Source organism: Tenrec ecaudatus, chromosome 1, assembly GCF_050624435.1.
Source record: "Tenrec ecaudatus isolate mTenEca1 chromosome 1, mTenEca1.hap1, whole genome shotgun sequence".
Taxonomy (NCBI): Eukaryota; Metazoa; Chordata; class Mammalia; order Afrosoricida; family Tenrecidae; genus Tenrec; species Tenrec ecaudatus.
Window position 1 is genome coordinate 174509991 of NC_134530.1, and position 20091 is coordinate 174530081.

A 20091-nucleotide genomic window follows, 5' to 3' on the forward strand; every position below is an offset into this window, starting at 1 on the left:
AGCAGCCCAACGCATTACCACTATGCTACCAGATCTCCTCAATTGGTATTATATTACCACTTAATTGTTTTTGTCATTAATTGTCTGATCATTGACAGTCAGGAACTCATGGTAATTTGAATTTATGTGGGTGAGGCAAAAAAAAAAATATTTCTACTAGAGTTCTAGTTCACATTTTTTTAAATTTCTTCCAAACAAAACATCTTTCAGCATGGCGGTGAGAGCAGGGGATGGCTGCCAACAAGTCCTCTCAGGAAGACGTACGTTTTAGCCTCACTGAGGTGCCTAAAAAAATTCCAGTCAAAACAGTGCCCTCTGAGTGGATCTGCTGGACCAGTTAAATTTAGGGCAGAGGATTATGTTCAGAAAGCTATGGTGCCTGGCGCGGCGATGGCGTCCGGCCGCTGGCACTGGGTGCGCGGCCTGTGGGCGGCGGGGAAGCCGCTATTCCAAGGCCGAGCGCAGCTCGTCACGAACACGCTGGGCTGCGGCGCACTCATGGCGGCCGGGGATGGTGCGCGCCAGACCTGGGAAATCCGCGCCAGGCCTGGCCAGAGGTTCAACCCGCTGCGCTCCGCAAGCATGTTTGCCATGGGCTGCAGTATGGGCCCCTTCCTGCACTACTGGTACCTCTGGCTGGACCGCCTGCTCCTTGCCTCCGGCCTCCGCAGCCTTCCATCCGTCCTCAGGAAGGTCCTAGTGGACCAGCTCGTGGCCTCACCCTTGTTAGGTGTTTGGTACTTCTTGGGTCTTGGCTGGCTGGAGGGCCAGACGCTGGAGGAGAGCCACCAGGAGCTGCGGGACAAGTTCTGGGAATTCTACAAGGCAGACTGGTGAGTCTGGCCACCTGCCCAGCTGGTGAACTTCCTCTTCGTGCCCTCGCAGTTCCGGGTCACCTACATCAATGGCGTGACCCTCGGCTGGGACACGTACCTCTCCTACTTGAAGTACCGGGTGAGCACATGAGTCGGGACAGGCCCAGCTCAGCCCCCCTCCTGGGCGGCGGGGTCCGCCCCAACAAGGTGTCTGATGTTGGTGTGACCAGGTGCCAGCCGTGGCAGTGGAGCAAGGCTGACCCAAGACAGAAGACGGGTGGCTGAGGCTGTGAGACAGCCAGGATGGATGAACCTGGTGTCACATGAGCCTGGCCCACGCCCCCAGGCTGTGTAGTCCTGGACGCCAGCGCACACTGAGCCTCCTGCCGGATGAAGAAGCATCAGAGAAGGTCCACCTCCACTCCCAACTAAACATCACTGTGGTCCAAGGGAACCTGCACCAAGGTGTGCCTACCCCACACCGGGGCTACCCCTTCCAAGCCCACTGCCTGGCTTCAGTTTCCCCATCTGGAGCAAAACCACAAAGGTGGACAGCCGCAGCCTCGCCCTTTAGATCCCAGGAGCCTCGGGATTCCCTGCCCAGAGCACCAGCCCATCCACACTGCCTGAGTCAGACAGCATCGGGCCTGCCCCAGGCCCTGTCCGCAGGCCCCAGCCCTCCTAGCTGACCAATGACTGGAAAGCCATTAAATCCTCTCTCAAGTGGAAAAAAAAAAAAGTAAAGAAAGCTATGGTGACTGATTTTTAGGACTCCAATTGGATAATCTTGATAGATTTTCTTGACACAGGCAGACCACAGGAGTTTATTAGAAGGAAGTTTTACAAAAATTTAAAAGTAAGAAAAAGGACAGGAAAATTGTGCCAAGGACTTTCCCCCCTCCTTATAACAATGCACCTGGTCCTTCTTTGGGGTAGCAAGGGCTGTCTTTGAGCCTGTCACCGGAAACCTTACTCCATCCTCCAAGAGCCCTGCTATCGCCCCTCCAGGCTTGCTTTTGTTCTCAAGACTCAAAGAACCTTTTAAAGGAACACAATTTGAGTCCACTGAGGATGCTAACCCTACTGTTTTGATACGGTGTAAGTCAACCAACATGCAATCCCTCCAGGGAGGGTGGGAAAGATGAGAGCATCACCGTTAGAAGCGCAGAGACCACCATAGAGGGTCTGTGGATGAACAACACAGCCTCACGTTTTGCTAACTTTTTAAATAAAGGTTTTTAATTTTTTTATACCAATACTCTTTGACTTACCATTGTCTGCCAAAGGAGAACACATTGAGAGTTAAAATCGAGTCCTTTCAAAATAGATCTCTGCTTATGTCTAGACTGGCTTCTGCTCACCACAGGACAGTCCCAACAGGATCTGTTCATCAGAAGTCCCCTACACAATACATATGGTCACATATAACAAGAAGTCCAACTGCATTTATAATCATTTTCTCATTCTTAATGATAGAATGATATCAATTAAAAAGACTTTCTACAAGTGGTTGTCGTTTATGTCATTAGTGAAATCAAATCAGGAACTATTCACTGGCCAGTATGTGAAATGACTCATTGGGTGTAGGAGAAAGGGAAACGCCACACAGAGAAGGAATTGTGATAGATAGTGGCCCCAAGTATAAAGAGATGATCTAATAAACTCTTCCCAGCAGAATTTCTCTCCTTGTATTATTAAATCAATACAGGTAGTATAGAAGAAATGTACCTCTTATGGGGCCCCAACAACCACAGTAGTCCTGTGTGCTTGTGCAGTGTTTGCCAATTGATCAAGTCCTCTTACATCTACCCAGGTAATTACTCACTGTCCTCAAGCCAATGCTGACTCATAGCAACCCCCTAGGACAGGGGAGAACTGCCCGTCAGTTTCTGACACTGTAACTGTTTACAGGAATAGAAAGACCCATCTTTCTCCCTCGGGAACACTAGTGGTTCCTAATTGCTGACTTAGAGATTGACATCTGTAAGTCACACAGCCCAAGGTGCGACCACTAAGTCATCAGGGCTCTTTCTTAAGGTGAGTAGAGCTGCATAAAGCCTTGGGCACAACTACCTTATTTTTATTTCTATTTGTATTTATAGGCAAAAAGACAAAGACAAGGAGAGGTCATTGGATGTGCTCCGGTGTGTGTACTGGTCACAGGCAGAGCCAGGTGCTCTCATTCTGAGGGACTAGAAGGAAGGACGTGGGGCCAGAGAAAGTCCAGGGAAACCTCCGCTTTTATGATGATGAGTGTCTCTCTTGTGGAAAGCCAACTTGCCTGGAGAATTTAACAATGGGAACCCAAACAGTGCCCCGGGAATAAATGGTGGCTCTATTTTTAATCCAGTGGTATGCACAAAGCTCAAGTAAGCCCAAAGGAATGTGTTTTGCATGGTGGGGGAGAGCTGAACATTATTTAGTATTGTTTTCTTATGTCGTCGCCCGCGCCCGGGAGTCCTAGGACCGTTTAGGTTACCTTGCTCACTAAGAAGAGACACGTGGTAAAGTCAAACAGACTCTCTGGGAACTTTTGTCTCTTTACAGTTAAAATTGGTGCTTTGCTCAAAATCCTTAAAGAATACTAGGCTGTTTTCAGAGAGTTTGAACCCTCATGCCCTGTTAGTGGGAGGGACTATCAACTGAAAAGCCAGTGGAGAAAGTGGTATGGCTTTTCTTCAAACCATGTGAATCGAAGGATCATATGATCCAGCAATCCCTCTACTTGGAGAAATTCTACCTTAATGAAATAAAGAACACAGCACGCAAGGATGCCTACGTGCTCATGGCAGCACTAGTCACAATGGCAAGAAGATGGAAACCGCCTAAACGCCCATTGGTGGAAGAACGGACAAACACCTGCACAGACACACAATAGAATGTGGCATGTGGCTACAGAATAATGGAGGACATTGTGCTGGGTCCAGTTGGTCAGTTACAAAAGGCGAATATTGTATGAGGCCACTTCTCAAAGGAAAAACAAAAGCAGCACACTTTGATGGTTAGCAGAGGTGAGAGGGGAGGGGGATCAGTAGCCAATAAACTAGAGCAGGGGTTGGCCAAAATGCAGCTCTTTTGGTACACACGTGTTCTCTGAAATAAATTTGAAAATGAATTGAAAATAGAACTATTATTCAGATGATGATTTCCTTTGTTCGTAAACTATATTTATGGCTCTTGAATAATTTTTAAATTTGTGGCAGGGGCAGGATTGACTCTTCCATCTCAAAAGTTTGCCAACCCCTGGGCTAGAATGTAGGCTGGTGCTAACTTGGGTGAAAGAAGAGATAATATCTTATAAGAGGGAGAAGAGAGACAGAAAAAGTGACAGGGAGAGCTTTTGGGAAGTTTAATAAGTTGCTGAATATACAAGTGATGATCTTAAATGTAAACTTCCACCTAATTCACAATAAAAGGGGTTTTTTTCCCAAAAAAGTAATGCTAGGTTTTTCCTATCTTTCCTTGCCATTAGTAGACATATAGAATTAGGATGTTTCCAGAAACTATGAGTTGTTATAATTTAACAGATGCAGTTTTCATATTTAAGGGTGAGTTAAGAGAAGCTGATATACGGAGAAAAGAGCAAGACTCATGAGAATTCAGATTCTAGAGCAGACTTGCCTTTTAATTGTTTACTTTTGAGTGATTCATTTAGTCTTACTAATCCTGTTTGTTTTCCTATCAAATTTAGAAGGAAATTTTAATTATGTTTGTTCTTTGTTTGATTTCAGATCTAACACTATAATTCATGGATAAGTTATTGAGTGGAAAAACTATGGAATGATGATAAAATTTAATCAAGTCTTCTAAAGTAGGAGTACTTCTCTATATCACTTTTCTGTATCAGGCCGAATCAAATGACATTCTTAGGCTGTCAATCCTGTCTGATTGCTCACGATTCATAATCAGGGAAAGCTTCTAGTGTCTGATGAAGGAAACAGTGACTATCTGATATATTTATGATATTCAATATTGCCTCCACTAAATGCTTACAGACCAATACAAACCAGTTCTAAGGACCCTCGTGTGTTACTCAATACATCTGGTTGCAATAATAACTGTGCGTTGAAACTATTCATTTAATTTTATTCACTCAAAATTAAGTGCTGCAATCCTAGACCCTGTACACATACAGGAGCGTGACCCTGTTTGGAAATGGGGTTTTTCTTTTGTGAGATTGATGAAGTCATATCAGTGTGGAGTGGAACCTAAACCTAATCACTTCTGGTTATTAAAAGACCATGATAGACGAAGACACACATACACACTGAGGGATGCCATGTGAGGACTCAATGTAAGCAAATGAACACAGAAGATGGCTGCAGCTGCAGCAGCACAGGTCAGGGATAGTAATAGAAGTTGGATCTTTGGGAACATTGGGATAGTCAGGAGAGAGGGCCACTTGCACAAAAGCAAGCAACAAATAAAAGGGAATGTCATTAAATAGAAGACCTGCTCAGGCCCTACATCCTCCTCTTCAGTCTGGTGCTATGTTGTGGTTTTCCCTTTTTGAACTAATCAATCACCATGATAGTATTACGTGTGCTTTAAGGAAGGAGACTTGGTTGTGGACTGAGGTCATCGGACTTTCGAAGAAGAGGTAGACTTTGAAAAGGAATTTGAAGAACGTGAGAAAATGGAGAAAATAAAAATAATGTTCTGTTGTGAAAGGCAACTTGAGCCAAGAGGCAAAGAACGGAATGTTCCTGAGTGACCTGGAGCCGGCCAGATCAGCACCCAAGATTAAGCGTAGCCATATGTCTGCGAAGATCAGTTAGGTGGAGACTGGTTGGCGAAGAAAGCAACGTGACCTTGCATTCTGTAGTTCAGGAGATAGCAGTCGAGTGGTTCATGAATTACAGCTAACCTGCTGATATGTTTGTCTGATCAAGAAGGTTTTCAAAACACTGGGTGTGTGTGCATTCGACTTCTCGCCCTAGCAGTTTCCATCACTGCCTTGATTTTTGACATTTTATTTTGAAATAACTTTAAATTTTATATTAGCTGCAAGAATAGTAAAAAGCACTCCTTAATGTCCTTCACCTACATTCACTAATTATTAACATTTTTCTCTGTTATCTTTTCCAGTCACATCTTCTCTCATCTATTTGCCTGTCATAGGTACACACTTGTTTTTCTAAATCATTAGAAAGTGCACATATTTTATACATTGCACACATATTAAATCTGTATTAACTAAGTATAATGGGTATTCAAATATTTTTTGAATGCTTGCCAATTTGGATTATAGAAGTACTTCTTCATGGTTATAGTCACGTTATACACCTTGGAAAGAACTGTTACATTAGTGATGTTTTGTCTTTCTCAGTACGGCATGTCAGAAGGCAAATGAGTGCTTATATTAACTTTGTTCTCTTATTTGTCCCATTACTGGTGACATTAACTTTGCTCGCTTGATTTAAATGGTTTCTGCCAGTTTTCTTCATATCAATCAGTCATTCCCTTGTGATAAATAGTAATCCGTAGGGAAATGTTTTGAGATCACATAAGTAGCTCATCTTCATTAAACTTTCACCAAGTATTGTATCACCACTGATGATTCATGAGCAAGATACTTCTTTGCACAAAGCATCTCCAGTGACTGGATTCCTATTCACTGTCAATTATTGTAAATGCTGTTAGCAAGTCATCTATGTATAAAAATGAGAATTGCTGAAAGTATATGACAAACATATTTACAACAAAAGTGAGAGACTTGCTGCTGAGGCTGCTTATGCACAACCAAACTTCTGATGGGATTTGCTTCCTTAATGTGGAGCTCTAAGGTCATGATTTGATGGGCTAGCTAGGTTAATCAGTATAACAATATGTTGCATTGTTCCTGTTCCTGGGGTCTTAACAGCATGGAAGGAGCGATCCAAGGTACAATGGGTCTCTATTTGTCTGGAACAACAGAGGAAGGAGAATCAGGAACAGGGGAGGAAGGTGAGGCTGATTGCTTCCATGAACAAATGCCTCCTTTGTTATGAAATCAAAACTGGAACATTTTGATCGAAGGTTCTATAGAAAAATCATGATCAAAGGGAGCTTGGGGAAACCTTGAGTTTTATGCTCTTTTAAGAATTGCTTAATCTTAAAGGCTTGAAGATAAACAAGTGGCCATCTAGCTCAGAAGCAACAAAGTCCACATGGAAGAACACACCAGCCTGTGTGATCGAGTGGTCCCAAAGGGATCAGTTACCAGGCATCAAAGAACAAAAAATCATATCATTGACTGCACACCTCCATGATAGGATCGCTGAAGACAAATGGGTGCACAAGCAAATGTGGTGAAGAAAGCTGATGGTGCCCGGCTATCAAAAGAGATAGTGTCTAGGGTCTTAAAGGCTTGAAGGTGAACAAGCGGCCATCTCGCTCAGAAGCAAATAAGCCCACATGGAAGAAGCACACCGGCCAGTGCGATCACGAGGTGCCCAAGGGACCAGATATAAGGCATCATGCAAAAAAAAAAAGATATAAGTGTGTGTATGTATGTGTATATGTATATATGTATGTGTATATATATATATTATATTAAATGAAGGGGGAAGTGCAGAGTGGAGACCCAAGGCCCAAGTGTCGGCCAATGGAGATCCCCTCATAGAGGGGCTTAGGAGAGGAGATGGGTTAATTAGGGTGTGAGGTAGTATCGATGAAGAACACAGCTTTCCCCCAGATCCTGGATGCTTCCTCCCCCCAACTACCATGATCCGAATTCTACCTTGCAGGGCTGGATAGGACAGAGGCTGTACACTGGTACATATGAGGGTTGGAGGTACAGGGAATCCAGGGTGGATGATACCTTCAGGACCAAGGGCGTGAGGGACGATGCTGGGAGAGTGGAGGGTGAGTGGGTTGGAAAGGGGGAACTGATTACAAGGATCCACATGTGACCTCTTCCCTGGGAGAGGGACAGCAGAGAAGGGGGGAAGGGAGACCCCGGATAGGGCAAGATATGACAAAATAACGAGGTATAAATTACCAAGGGCATATGAGGGAGGGGGGAAAGGGGAGGGAGGGGGGAAAAAAAGAGGACCTGATGCAAGGGGCTTAAGTGGAGAGCAAATGCCTTGAGAATGATTGGGGCAGGGAATGTATGGATGTGCTTTATACAATTGATGTATGTATATGTATGGATTGTGGTAAGAGTTGTTTGAGTCCCTAATAAAATGTAAAAGAAGAAAAGAGAAAAAAATGATTAGGGCAAAGACTGTACAGATGTGCTTTATACAATTGATGTATGTATATGTATGAACTGTGAAAAGAATTGTATCAGCCCCAATAAATTGTTAAAAAAATAAATAAATAAAAATTAAAAAAATAAAATAAAATAAAAAAATAAATAAAAAGAATTGCTTATATAGCATCAAATTGACAAGAAAATTCGAAAGACCAAATAAGAATCTTAGTGAGCAGTGGCTTTCTGTTAATGAGGAGGAGCAACTTAGAGAGAGAGTGTGAGAACGGCCATCCAGGTCACTGAGTTGTACCTGTAGAAATGGTTGAAGTGGTGTCAATTTCCCTCTGTAATTTCTCAACAGCAATACCATAAATAAAAATTCCCAGAGGAAGAAGGATTTGTTAGGAATTTCTATGTAAGCAAATAACATGTTTAAAAATTTTTAACCAACCATGCAATCAATGCCTATTATTTCCCCTCTCTAGACCCTTTCTTTCTTCTCCCTGGCTTAAATGTGAGTAGGAGTTCTGGAACCTCTCGAACCATCTTGGCTACAAGTTATCATGGTAAATATTTTTACCTTTCTCTGAATCTTACTCAATGATATATCAATTTCTTCATCACAGGATGTCTCTTTCTATTCTTTTGTCCCTGAGAATTTAAAATCATAATTGGGCATTGACCTTACAGATTTTTTATCCATTGACCAAGATGATCCTATTTTTCCCTTTATTATCATAAGATAGTGAACTACTGATTGATTGTTGATTAAATTGACTGTGCATTCCTGGGAAAAATTACACTTCGCATTGATTTGTTATACTTTTCATATTTTGTTTGATTCAATTTTTTAATATTTTCTTTAGGATATTCACAAAAGGAATATTGCCTACCATGTTCCTGTAATATATTTGGATTTTGCATCACTAAATTTCATAAAGCTAGTTGTGAATCTTTCCTTCCTCCTCTATCTTAGCTTGGCGCATAATGGTTTTATTTCTTCAATAAACGTCTAATTGTGAAGCTTACTGAGCTAGGAATTTTCTTTGGGGAAATTAATTTTTTTATAACACAATCAATGTCTGCTTCAGTTTTCTATTGCTATGTAACAAGCACCCTACATTTCAGTGGCTTCAACAAGAGTAATTTAGTATTTCTCATATTATTGCAAAATGTCTGCTTTTGCCTGGGCTCAGTCATGCGGCTCATTGTGCAGGCTGATGACTTTCTGAAATCAGGTTTTGAACTGGTTCAGACTGGGTCACCCCCCTTTGAGAATTTGCAAATCAGGATTAATCTGGGTTGGAAATGTAAACTCTCAGCAGGGAGCCGACCCTGACTGAACCTGTTTGAAACTAGGCCTCAAACCCAGTACTCTCATTCCATCTTTGCTCCAGGCATCCGAGCGGTGCAGTGAATTAGGAGTTAGGTTGCTAATCACATAGTCAGCAGTTTGAAACCACCAGCCACTCCTTAGAAGCAAGATGAGGGTTTTTTATTCCCATAAAGAAACCCCAGAGGCAGTTCGACACTGCTCTTTGGGGTCACTGGGAGTCAGAGTCAACTGGAGTTGGGATCATTTGCCTCTACTGTTTTTCCTGTCAGAATGTTTCTACTAAAATATTTTCATGGCTTGCTTCCTTCAAGTTTCTGTTCACATATCTGAGAGGGCTTCCCTTACTGTTCCTCTGCTGCTCATCTGTTTCCTAACTTATTCCAATGCTCTTCCTTTCAAACCTGACTGGGACCATGCAGAACAGCTTGGAACTGCCCTACAGGCTTTGCAAGACTTCGATCTGAGCAGGAGGGGATTCCCACCCTCTTTCTCCCAGGGAATAGCTGGTGGGTTTAAGTTGCCAGTCTTTTGGTTAATAGATGAGTGCTAAGCCCCGGATGCCTTTCTTCTACTTAGGTTTTCTCCTATAATAACCCCATATAGTATTAAGTATTACGTTTTATATTTATTGCTTTTACCACACTAGAATGAAAATTTAGTGATGACAGGAATTTCACTTGGTAGTATTTATTACTGTATCTCCAATACCTAACACAGGGTTTGGCATAGCCTTCAGTAAATACTTGTTCAATGAGCGGATGTGTGGATAGATTGATAACGAATGAATATGTCCATAGTTTTACTTGAAAATATATTATCATCAGACCTGATCATTTCAATGATACTCTTTCCCATTCCTCCAATATAATTTGCTATTGGGTTTCATTTTATCTTTCTTTAAAAGGGTATCTCAGTCTGCAGCAAGTAGAATTAAGGTACTTTCTTGTAATAAAGTTATTCTACCCCATGTTACCTAGCTTTTCTGTCCTTTCAGATACATATGAAACCCAAGGTTAAATTTTATTATTAAATTGCTGATCTAATTCATTTGTTAAATTTAAAAGATTCAAATGGTCAGGCTGACCAATCTTTGGTATAGCTATGTTATTTTTATATGTGATGTTTGATGTAAATAACATAGACACAAAGGGACATTAATGTATTAAAACAAGTTGAAAATATTTTGAGTAGAAAAGAACTGACATTTTCAGCTGAGATGGAAAGTTGGATAGTGGCTGTAATTGACTGAGAACTTTGGTTGACCTCCCACGATAAGTCATTATGGCTTCATAAGTAAAGTGTTTTGATTAGATACTCTGTGGACCAGATAAATTGTCCAAAAAGCACTAATCTCAAGTACCTCGAGCTATTTATCTATATTTGACAGTTTCCTGGGGATCAGGAAATGAGATCATTGAATTGAAATTCGTCATTATAGAGAAATATCCTTCTTGAAAACTAAAAGGTCTTTCTTAAAAATGCTTTAGTTCCTGACTTTTAGATCAGTTCTATAAAAGTCTTGACCTATGCATCTGCATTAGTGCCTCTATGAAGACAATGAATTGTACTTGGCCTATTACTTACATATATCAGAAAACATTGACATTTTGATACTTTATGGGATACGTACATTCAATCCACTGTTGGAATGAAATTAGTAATAAAATAGATATCATTAGGAAATATTTTCTAAGTATATATAGGATGTCAAGCAGTACAAAAAATTGCAGATACAAAAATGAGCTAACTGTCATTTCTGTTTCTTAAAGGAATATAGAAGGGAAAGATTTGAGAGTATATATCTCTATTGATACTGTACATGATAGTGTATAATTAGAAGATGGGAAGAAAGAATTTGTCTTATAGTGTGCCTGAAGAGATGTTCATTCATAACTTAGAATAGGTGGAACACTTTAGGAAGAAGGAACCACATTATGAAAAGGCAAGAAATGACCTATTATATAACAGTTGTCCAGTATGAGAAGAACTTTGAGTTGGAGGAAAGTACCATAAACTATAGGTCTGGAAATTCAGCGGGGGAAATGGTGATGAAAAGCTGATGTGTATGAACATTCTTCCATAGACAGTCTCTACATTGCTTTGAAGGCACTAGTGGCATTGTCAGAAGCCCTGGTGGTGCGATAGTTAAGTACTCAGCTGCTACCCAAAGGTCAGAGGTTTGGATTCACTTGGGGCTCCATAGGAGAAGACACTTAATCATCTGTTTCCATAGAGACTGTAATCGATTGACCAATGGTCAGTTCTACTCTGTCTAGGAGCACTGTGAATCAGAATCAACTCAACGGCATACAACAACATGACACTGTCAGATCATCATATTAAAAGTCTTAAAAGATTAAATATTTGGATTTGAAAGTTTAGGGCTGTATTCTCATGAGTCATCTCAGCCAATTGGTATAATATAGTCTTAAAAGTATGTCCTACTTTTTAGTTTGGTGGATAGTGTGTGGGTCTTAAAGGGCTACAAAAGACCATCTAAAATACAATTATTTGTCTACACTCATTCCATCCATCACTTGCCCATTTTTCATACTGTGGTGGCTTAGGTGTTGCTGTGATGCTGGAAGCTATGTCACTGATGTTTCAAATAGTAGCAGGGGAATCCAAAAGGAACATGGCTCAGCCAAACCACCAGACTAAGAGCAGACTATAAAGAAGGAATAGGCTGCCCACTTCTGAGGAACTGGACACTGAAAACCTAGTGAGTAACGGTGGACATTGTCGGATACTCAAAGCTGATGTCAGAGATGAGCCCCTCAGGTCAGAAGGCACTCAAAATACAACTGAAGAAGAACTGCATCTAGAAGTAGAGTCAGCGATAATGACGTGAATGGAGTGACGCCTTGCAGAGTAAAGCCTTCCAGACTTTCATTTGCTGATGGAGCACCGCTCAAAATGAGAAGGAAAAGTCGAAAACATCTATTAACTTGGGAATTCAAAAGATAAGAATAATGACTCTAGGAAAATTGGAAGCCACCAAATATGAAATAAACACACAAAGACTGATACCCTAGGCATTAGTGAACTAAAATGGACTGGATTGGCCATGTTGAATAAGGCAGTCATATGGTATACTATACCAGGAATAACAGCTTCAAGAGGCATGACGTTGCATTCTTCATGAAAAATTTCAAGATCTATTCTGACATACAATACTATGATAGGATAATATCTATCTGCATATAAGAATATCCAATCAATACAACTATTATTAAAATTTATGCAACCACCACTAAAGCTCATGATGAAGAAATGGAAGAATCCTGCCAAAATGTGTTCTGAAATTGATCAAAAATACAATTAAGAACCATGGATAATAATTAGCCATAGGAATGTAAAAGTTGGAAACAAAGAGGAATGAACAATAGTTAGAAAGTAAAATCCTGGTCACAGAAATGAAACTAACGATCTAATGATAGAATTTTGCAAGACCAATGACTTCTTCATTGCAAATCTTTTTGCAACAATACAAATGGTGACTGCGTCCAAACTTCTCCAGATGGAATACTCAGAAGCTTGTTCTTCATCATAGAGTAGCTAAAGCAAATGGAAGAAATAAGAAGTCAAAGAATTGAGTGGGAATTTTTTCAAAGGGCTTTTCATAAAAGAAAAAAATTATGAAATATCCAAAGACAGAATTAGACAACCAAAAACTCATCATATGTTAAACTGAAAGAAGTCAAGAAAAAAACAATTCAGACTTCTGGTTGAAATCTTGAAAGAGTCTATGGGGAAAATATTGAATGATGCAGGAAGAGTTGGAAGAAGATGGAAAGAATGGTCTCTATTCCCAAAAGAACTACTTGACATTGAACCATTTCAAGTGAAAGCATATGATCAAGAACCAATTGCACTGAAGAAATTCCAAGCTGTGTAGGAGGCATTAGCCAAAAAGGAGGCTGCAGGTATTGATGGAATACCAATTGAAATGTTTCAAAAAGCTGATGAAGCACTCACTCATCTATGCCAGGAAATTTGGAATATAATTACTTGGCCAGCTGGTTGGAAGACATCCATATTTGTATCCATTGCAAAAAAAAGGTGATGCTCAAATTATAGAACAATATCATTGACATCAGAGTTTATCTCATGTATTTTGGACATGCTATCAGGAGAGACCAGTCTCGAGTAAATCATGATTGGCAACGCAGAAGGATTGGAAGAACCTCTTTGAGATTGACAGTCTCTGCAGCAATGGACTCAAACATATGAACAATGCAGTACTGGCAGGGTGCTGGACTAGGCCGTTTCACTATGTTATACGTAAGGTCTCTGTGAGTCAGAACCAATTTGATGGCACCTAAAAACAACATCCAATAGGAACAAAGAGAAAGAATGATACCAAGACTCAAATAAGAAACTAGGGTAAAAGGCATATAATCTAAAGTAATCACCATCTCATCTCCCCTCTGGTCAGAGCTAGTTGCTGCCTGGCTACCAATAATGATCATTCTAATCAGAGCCATACTAGATCAAGCCTGATCAAACGGGAGGAATACTTGTAAGGGGACCTCAAATTCCTAAAAAAAAAACAAATAAAAAATACATCAGTCCTATTGGACTGGTTTAGAGAGGCGGAGTCCCTATGGTTATTTTCCTGAGATATTTTTCAATCCTTGAAGAAGCTCACCCTTGGGTCATCTTGTAGCTGGATAACAAATTGGATAGGGACAATCAGAAATGTCACTCCCAGGTACTCTGCTCCTTTAAATATCACCCAAATGAGACCTAACAGCCAGAAATCATTTTAAAACAAAATTGGGATGTAAGATGACAGACTTTAATGGAGACAACCATCAGAATGGAGATCATGAAGATGTTTGTGCATTGTGAAGAATGCAAATGATGCCATTGAGGAACTTGCGTTGAAATTATTGAGTAGGAAACTAAACTTCTATGAAAATCTTCACTGAATACAAAATATCATTTAAAAGACAAAGTAGTCACCTCTGTCAAGGTGTATCATAGGGACTGCCTTTAGTGGAGACCAGAGGCAATGTTTATTGTCAATTCCAATTCCGTATGAATGGCGATAGTTCTATGTGTTACTAAATATCCTTTACTCAAAAGTGCCGAGATATATTTGCATGGCTGCCTTTACTTATGCTGCGGTTGTTGTTGGCCTCTGTAGTTAGGGCTGCTCATAGAGACCGTATGTACAATAAAACCAAACACTGCCTGGTCCTGCACCTTCCTCATCCTCACATCCATTTTTATGTTTGAGCCCATGATTTTACCCTTTCCCATCCCTTTCATGGAGGATCATCTTTCTTTTTGAACCTGTACGAAGTATGATGTTCTTCTTGGCCCCTCCTGTTGACCTGTCCAAAGTATGTAAGATAAAAACACATCATCCTTGCTTCTAAATACCATCCTACTCAGCTACTGTTATTTTTCTGGAATATCCTGTGGAATAGTTAATATTCATTGTCAACACTATAATTTAATATATCAGTTCTGCAGAAAAAATGAGGAGCTGATTCCAGGGAACCCAAGTGGAAAGCAAACTTTGAGAATGATGAGGGCAACTAATGTATAAGTATGCTTTACACAATTGATGGTTGGATGGATTGTGATAAGAGTTGTATGAGCCCCAATAAAATGATTTAAATATATATATATATCTGTTCTTCTTCAGTCTTCCATATTTGTTGTCCAGCTTCATTGAAAATTTCCCAGATGATTGAAAATGCTATAGCTAGTTGAGGCACATCTCAGTCTTTAAAGTGACATCTTGGTTTTTCATCACGTTAGAGAGAACTTTAAAAAAATCATTTTATTAGGGGCTCATACAACACTTATTACAATCCATACATACATCAATCGTGTAAAGCACATTTGTACATTCATTGCCCTCATCATTCTCAAAACATTTTCTCTCCACTTAAGTCCCTGGCATCAGCTCATCATTTTTCCCTTCCGTCCCCCCTCTCCCCACCCTCATGAACCCTAGATTATTTATAAGTTATTATTGTGTCATATCTTGCACCATCTGACATCTCCCTTCACCCATTTTTATGTTTTCCATCCCCCAGGAAGGAGGTTATATGTAGATCCTTGTAATCAGTTCCCCCTTTCCAACCCACCCTCCCGGTACCGCCACTCTCACCACTGGTCCTAAAGAGATCGTCCACCCTGGATTCCCTGTGTTTTCAGTTCCTATCTATACCAGTATACATCCTTTGGACCAGCCAAACTTGTTAGGCAGAATTGGGATCATGATAGTGGACGGGGAGGAAGCATTCAGGAACTAGAGGAAAGTTGTCTGTTTCGTCGTTGCTACATTGCACCCTAACTGGCTCATCTCCTCCCCATGACCCTTCGGTAAGGGGAAGTCCAATTGCCTACAAATGGATTTTGGGTCTCCACTCTGCACTCCCCCTCATTCACAATGATAGGATTTTTTGTTTTGATGATGCCTGATGATCCCTTCAATACAGGCTGGTGTGCTTCTTCCATGTGGGCTTTGTCGCTTCTGAGCTAGATGTCCACTTGTTTACCTTCAAGCCTTTAAGACTCCAGATGTTATATCTTTTGATAGTCGGGCACCATCAGCTTTCTTCACCACATTTGCTTATGCAACCACTTTGTCTTCAGCGATTGTGTTGGGAAGGTGAGCATCATGGAATGCCAGTTTAATAGAAACAAGTATTCTTGCATTGAGGGAGTACTTGAGTGGAGGCCCAATGTCCATCTTCTACCTTAATACTAAACTCATAAATATATGCACATAGATCTATTTCCACATCCTCATATATAAATATATTTACATATGTACATGCGTTTATTTAGACCTCTATAAATGCCCTTTGCCCCCTTCTCTTTCCCATTAGAGAGAACTTTTAACAAACTTTTTATTATCAATTTGGTGAAAGTTTACAGAGAAGATTGTGTTTTAAATTCAGTAATTCGGCCCGTTCGGTGGGCGTGGGCTGGAGAGAGAGGGTCGCGCGAGCGGCGGTGGTCTGCGGCCGGGCTCTAGCGTCCCCCAAGAACGAACCCCCCCGCCCCGAAACTCGCCGCAGCGCTTGGTCGCCGCCGCCGGGCAGAGGCAGGACACGATGTGGATCCAAGTACGCACCATGGACGGCAAGGTGACCCACAGGGTGGACTCGCTGTCCAGGCTGACCAAGGTGGAGGAGGTGCGACACAAGATCCAAGAACTTTTCCACGTGGAGCCCCGGCTGCAGAGACTTTTCTACCGGGGCAAACAGATGGAGGACGGCCACACGCTTTTCGACTACGATGTCCGCCTGAATGATATCATCCAGCTGCTGGTGCGCCAGAGCCGGTCGCCGCCACCGCCCAACTGCGGGGAGCGGGACTTGGAGCACTCAGACACCGACACCGACTCCGGCTGCTGCCTGGGCCAGAGCGGCTCCAGCCACAGCGAGGCTGCCGACAGCGAGGACGAGGCCCAGGAGGAGACCGGGGATGGGCTCTACAAGGTGCGCCAGGGCTCCAGGCCCGGCCCGCCCACGGGGATCTAGCTAGGAAAGGCCAGCCACTGTGGGCACAGTGCAGGCTGTACACCCTCCCCGCCCCCGTGTGTGGACACGGTCCCATGCTCTCAGCCTTCCCTACCCCTAGAGACCCGTTCATGTAGTTCCTGCCTCAGGTGGTGGCCCCCCTAACCATAAAGTTGTCTTTGTTGAGGAAAAAAAAAATTCAGTAATTCATGCACACTTTGTTTCAACTCATTATTACAATCCTCTTAAGGTATCATTATTTATCTCACTTCCTCCCTATGTTTTCTTTTCCCATTCTTCCTCCTTGCTTAAGCCTTGGAAGTTTGTCATTGTGTAAGAGCTGCCCTTTTGATCTTAATGGTTGATTATTCTGAAACAGAAGGGTGGCTAAGGATCATAATTTTGAGAGTCCCACCAATACATATGGTACAAATCTGGTCTCTTTTATGATTTTGAGTTCTCCTTTGCAGTAGATGTGCTCAATGAAACAGTGTGCCATTTGATTTCCTGCTGCTGCTTCCAGAGGTCTGACTGTGAACCCAAGTAAAATGAAAGCTGCGGCAACTTCAGTCTGTTCTCCACTCATCATGACGTTGTTCGTCTCTTCCATTGAGAAGATTTTTGTCTGAGGCCTAAATCATATTTAATGCTGTCGTCTTTGATGTTCATCAGTAAATACTTCAAGTCCTTTTAACTTTAAGCCAGCAAGGTGTGTCAAATGGTTAATGCGGGTTATTAATGAGTCTTTCTCCAATCCTCGTACTATGCTCTTCTTCATACAATCATCCTCTTTAGGATTATTTTCTCAATATGCGAATTGAATAAGTATGGTAAAAGAATATAATTTGGGGAAAAACACATACATATACACAAATGCACATATTCCCTAAGTAAAATATTGTCGTGGTTAAAGGCAAAGTCTTTAGAGTCAGGCAAAAATAAATTATTTGGAGCCTGACTCTTTCACTTGCTGTTATGTCTTTGCATAAAATGCTTAATCTCTAATATAAAACAGAGTTAACAACACTGTGATAGTTAGATTGTGTGTCAACCTGCCGGGGCAAGAACGCTTAATAGTTTGGCATTTGAAGCCTCCCCCGTGATGTGATTTAATATAATGTAATCAACTGCACGGTGGCATCCTCTGTGAGCACCCAAGCAGTGATGGGGAGACGAGTGGGAGAGAAACTCCTTACTCTGGTCCCAGCATCACTGGCTTCCTAAGGAGCGTAGCCTACTTTGCATGTGAGGGTCTTCTTCACTTCTTTCTGGTCTGGATTCTGCATCCAGCTCATCAATCTCTGGTTGTTCAGGCTGAGCCGACAGTCCATCATAATCTTTGCTGACCCTGGGAGCTATCTGACCTGTCCACCTTGGATTCACCAGCGATGGTCTTCCTGCTTCTTCTTACTTTCTTATTTGCCGGTCCTGGCAGCTATGTGAGTCAGGAAAAACCTCTAGCTTAACTTCTGACTGACAGACTGGATCCGGCCTGGGCTTACAATTATGGAAACAACTCTACAACTATGTAAGCTACTTCCTTGATGTAAATGTATTTCTTTATATACGTCATGGACTGCCAAAAGAATAAACAGATCTGTCTTGCAGAAAGTACAGCCAGAATATTTCCCTGATAAGGGTATAAGGTGACTTGTGGTCAGATGCAACCTTCCCCAGTTTTTGAAGTGCTCCTACTTGTCTGGCCCAGGAGGGAATTTGCCACTACGCAAAGAGACTTGAGAACGGATGCATTTGAATCATGGTTTTGGTGAGGAATATTGAAAGTACCCTGTAGAACTCCAGAAGAACCAACAACTCTATGTTGAAAGAAGTCCAGTCAGAGAGCTCCTTAGAAGTGTGGATGATAAGGCTTCATCTCACATACTTTGAACAAGTTATTGGGAGACACCAGTCCCTGAAAAAGAACATCGTACTTAGTAAAGTAGGAGGGCAAGGACAACTAGAAAGACTTTCAACAAGTAGGAGAGACCTAAGAGCTGCAACCATGGGCTCAAACAAGACAACAGTTTTGAGGAGGATGCAAGATCAAGTTGTGCTTTGTTCCAGACTCAACGGCACCTGACAGCAGCAACACGGTCAGCAGCACTAGGTTCTCTAGAGAACCCAGCGTATCACAAACACTCGACGGGCTTGTTAAGAGTCAAATATATCTGATGATGGCAACATATGTACAAACGTGCTTGATGCAATGGATGCATGTAAGGTTTGTGATGAGAGCTGTATGAGCCCCCAACAAAATGATTTTTAAAAAGAATTAAATATATCATATGTAAAGAATTTCACATAGTACTGACCTGTTATAAGTATATAACAGCTGAAGACTAACATTAATACTCTACCACCTATACATCAGGTCATCCAACTGTGGTGACGTGAGTGTTGTTATAATGCTGGAATTTGAAATAGTAGCAGGACCAGCTGTGGTGGAAAGTCTCAAAGGAGCTTCTCTACTAAAAAAACAAAGAGTAGCAAACAACGAAACAAACAAGTAAAAGAGCATCTGTTGAAAATTAGCTGATGAAAGCCCTGTGGATCACAATAGATATTGTTCAATACAGTGTTTGTAGGTAAACTCCTCAAATTGAAAGGCACTCGTAGTATGCAACAATATACTCGACTATGGAAATTATTATGAAGATGATACTGGCTGGGCAACATTTCCTTCTTTTGTGCATGGAGTTACCATGAGACAGAGCCAAATGTATGGCAGCAAGTAGAATTAAGCTATTATTATTATTATGGCTCAGTTTACCACTGTTGCCAATTAATGACTCATCCTAAGTCAATGTGCAATTTTATAGAAGCGTTTAGCAGATGCAGCCTAAACTATATGAGGCCCAGAGGGTACATCTTGTGCTTTCTCACCATGGCTTTGAAGTTTTAACAGAAGAAAGGCAGGCAGAAACCGTAGCACCCTCCAAAGTCCTTCCAGGTTTCTTTCCCAGAAACTCTTCAAGGGATAAGCAATGTCCTTCTCGCTTGCAGCTTTATTCTGTTATTTGCTAACTCATTATGCTACTGTTCCTTGAAAAATGTTCTGCAACGAATTTAACACAATTTATCAGACATATTGTTCCCAACCACCTCAGAAGTTAACCCTCAGCAGCTTCTATGACTTGCAAAGAAACAAGCTACCAGGATGAGTGATTTTTTAAAATGTTTTACCAAAGTTTTAAAATGCAACATTAGCAGAAACAAAGACATTTGCTAAAATGAGAAATAAAGCAGATGAAATAGCTCATAAAAGAA

At 41.4% G+C, this 20091-nt stretch overlaps 1 pseudogene; it reads left to right on the forward strand.

Moving 5' to 3' along the window:
* The first annotated feature begins 390 nt into the window (after positions 1 to 390).
* LOC142437180 (mpv17-like protein 2) lies at positions 391 to 1404 on the forward strand (annotated as a pseudogene).
* The last annotated feature ends 18687 nt before the right edge of the window (positions 1405 to 20091 follow it).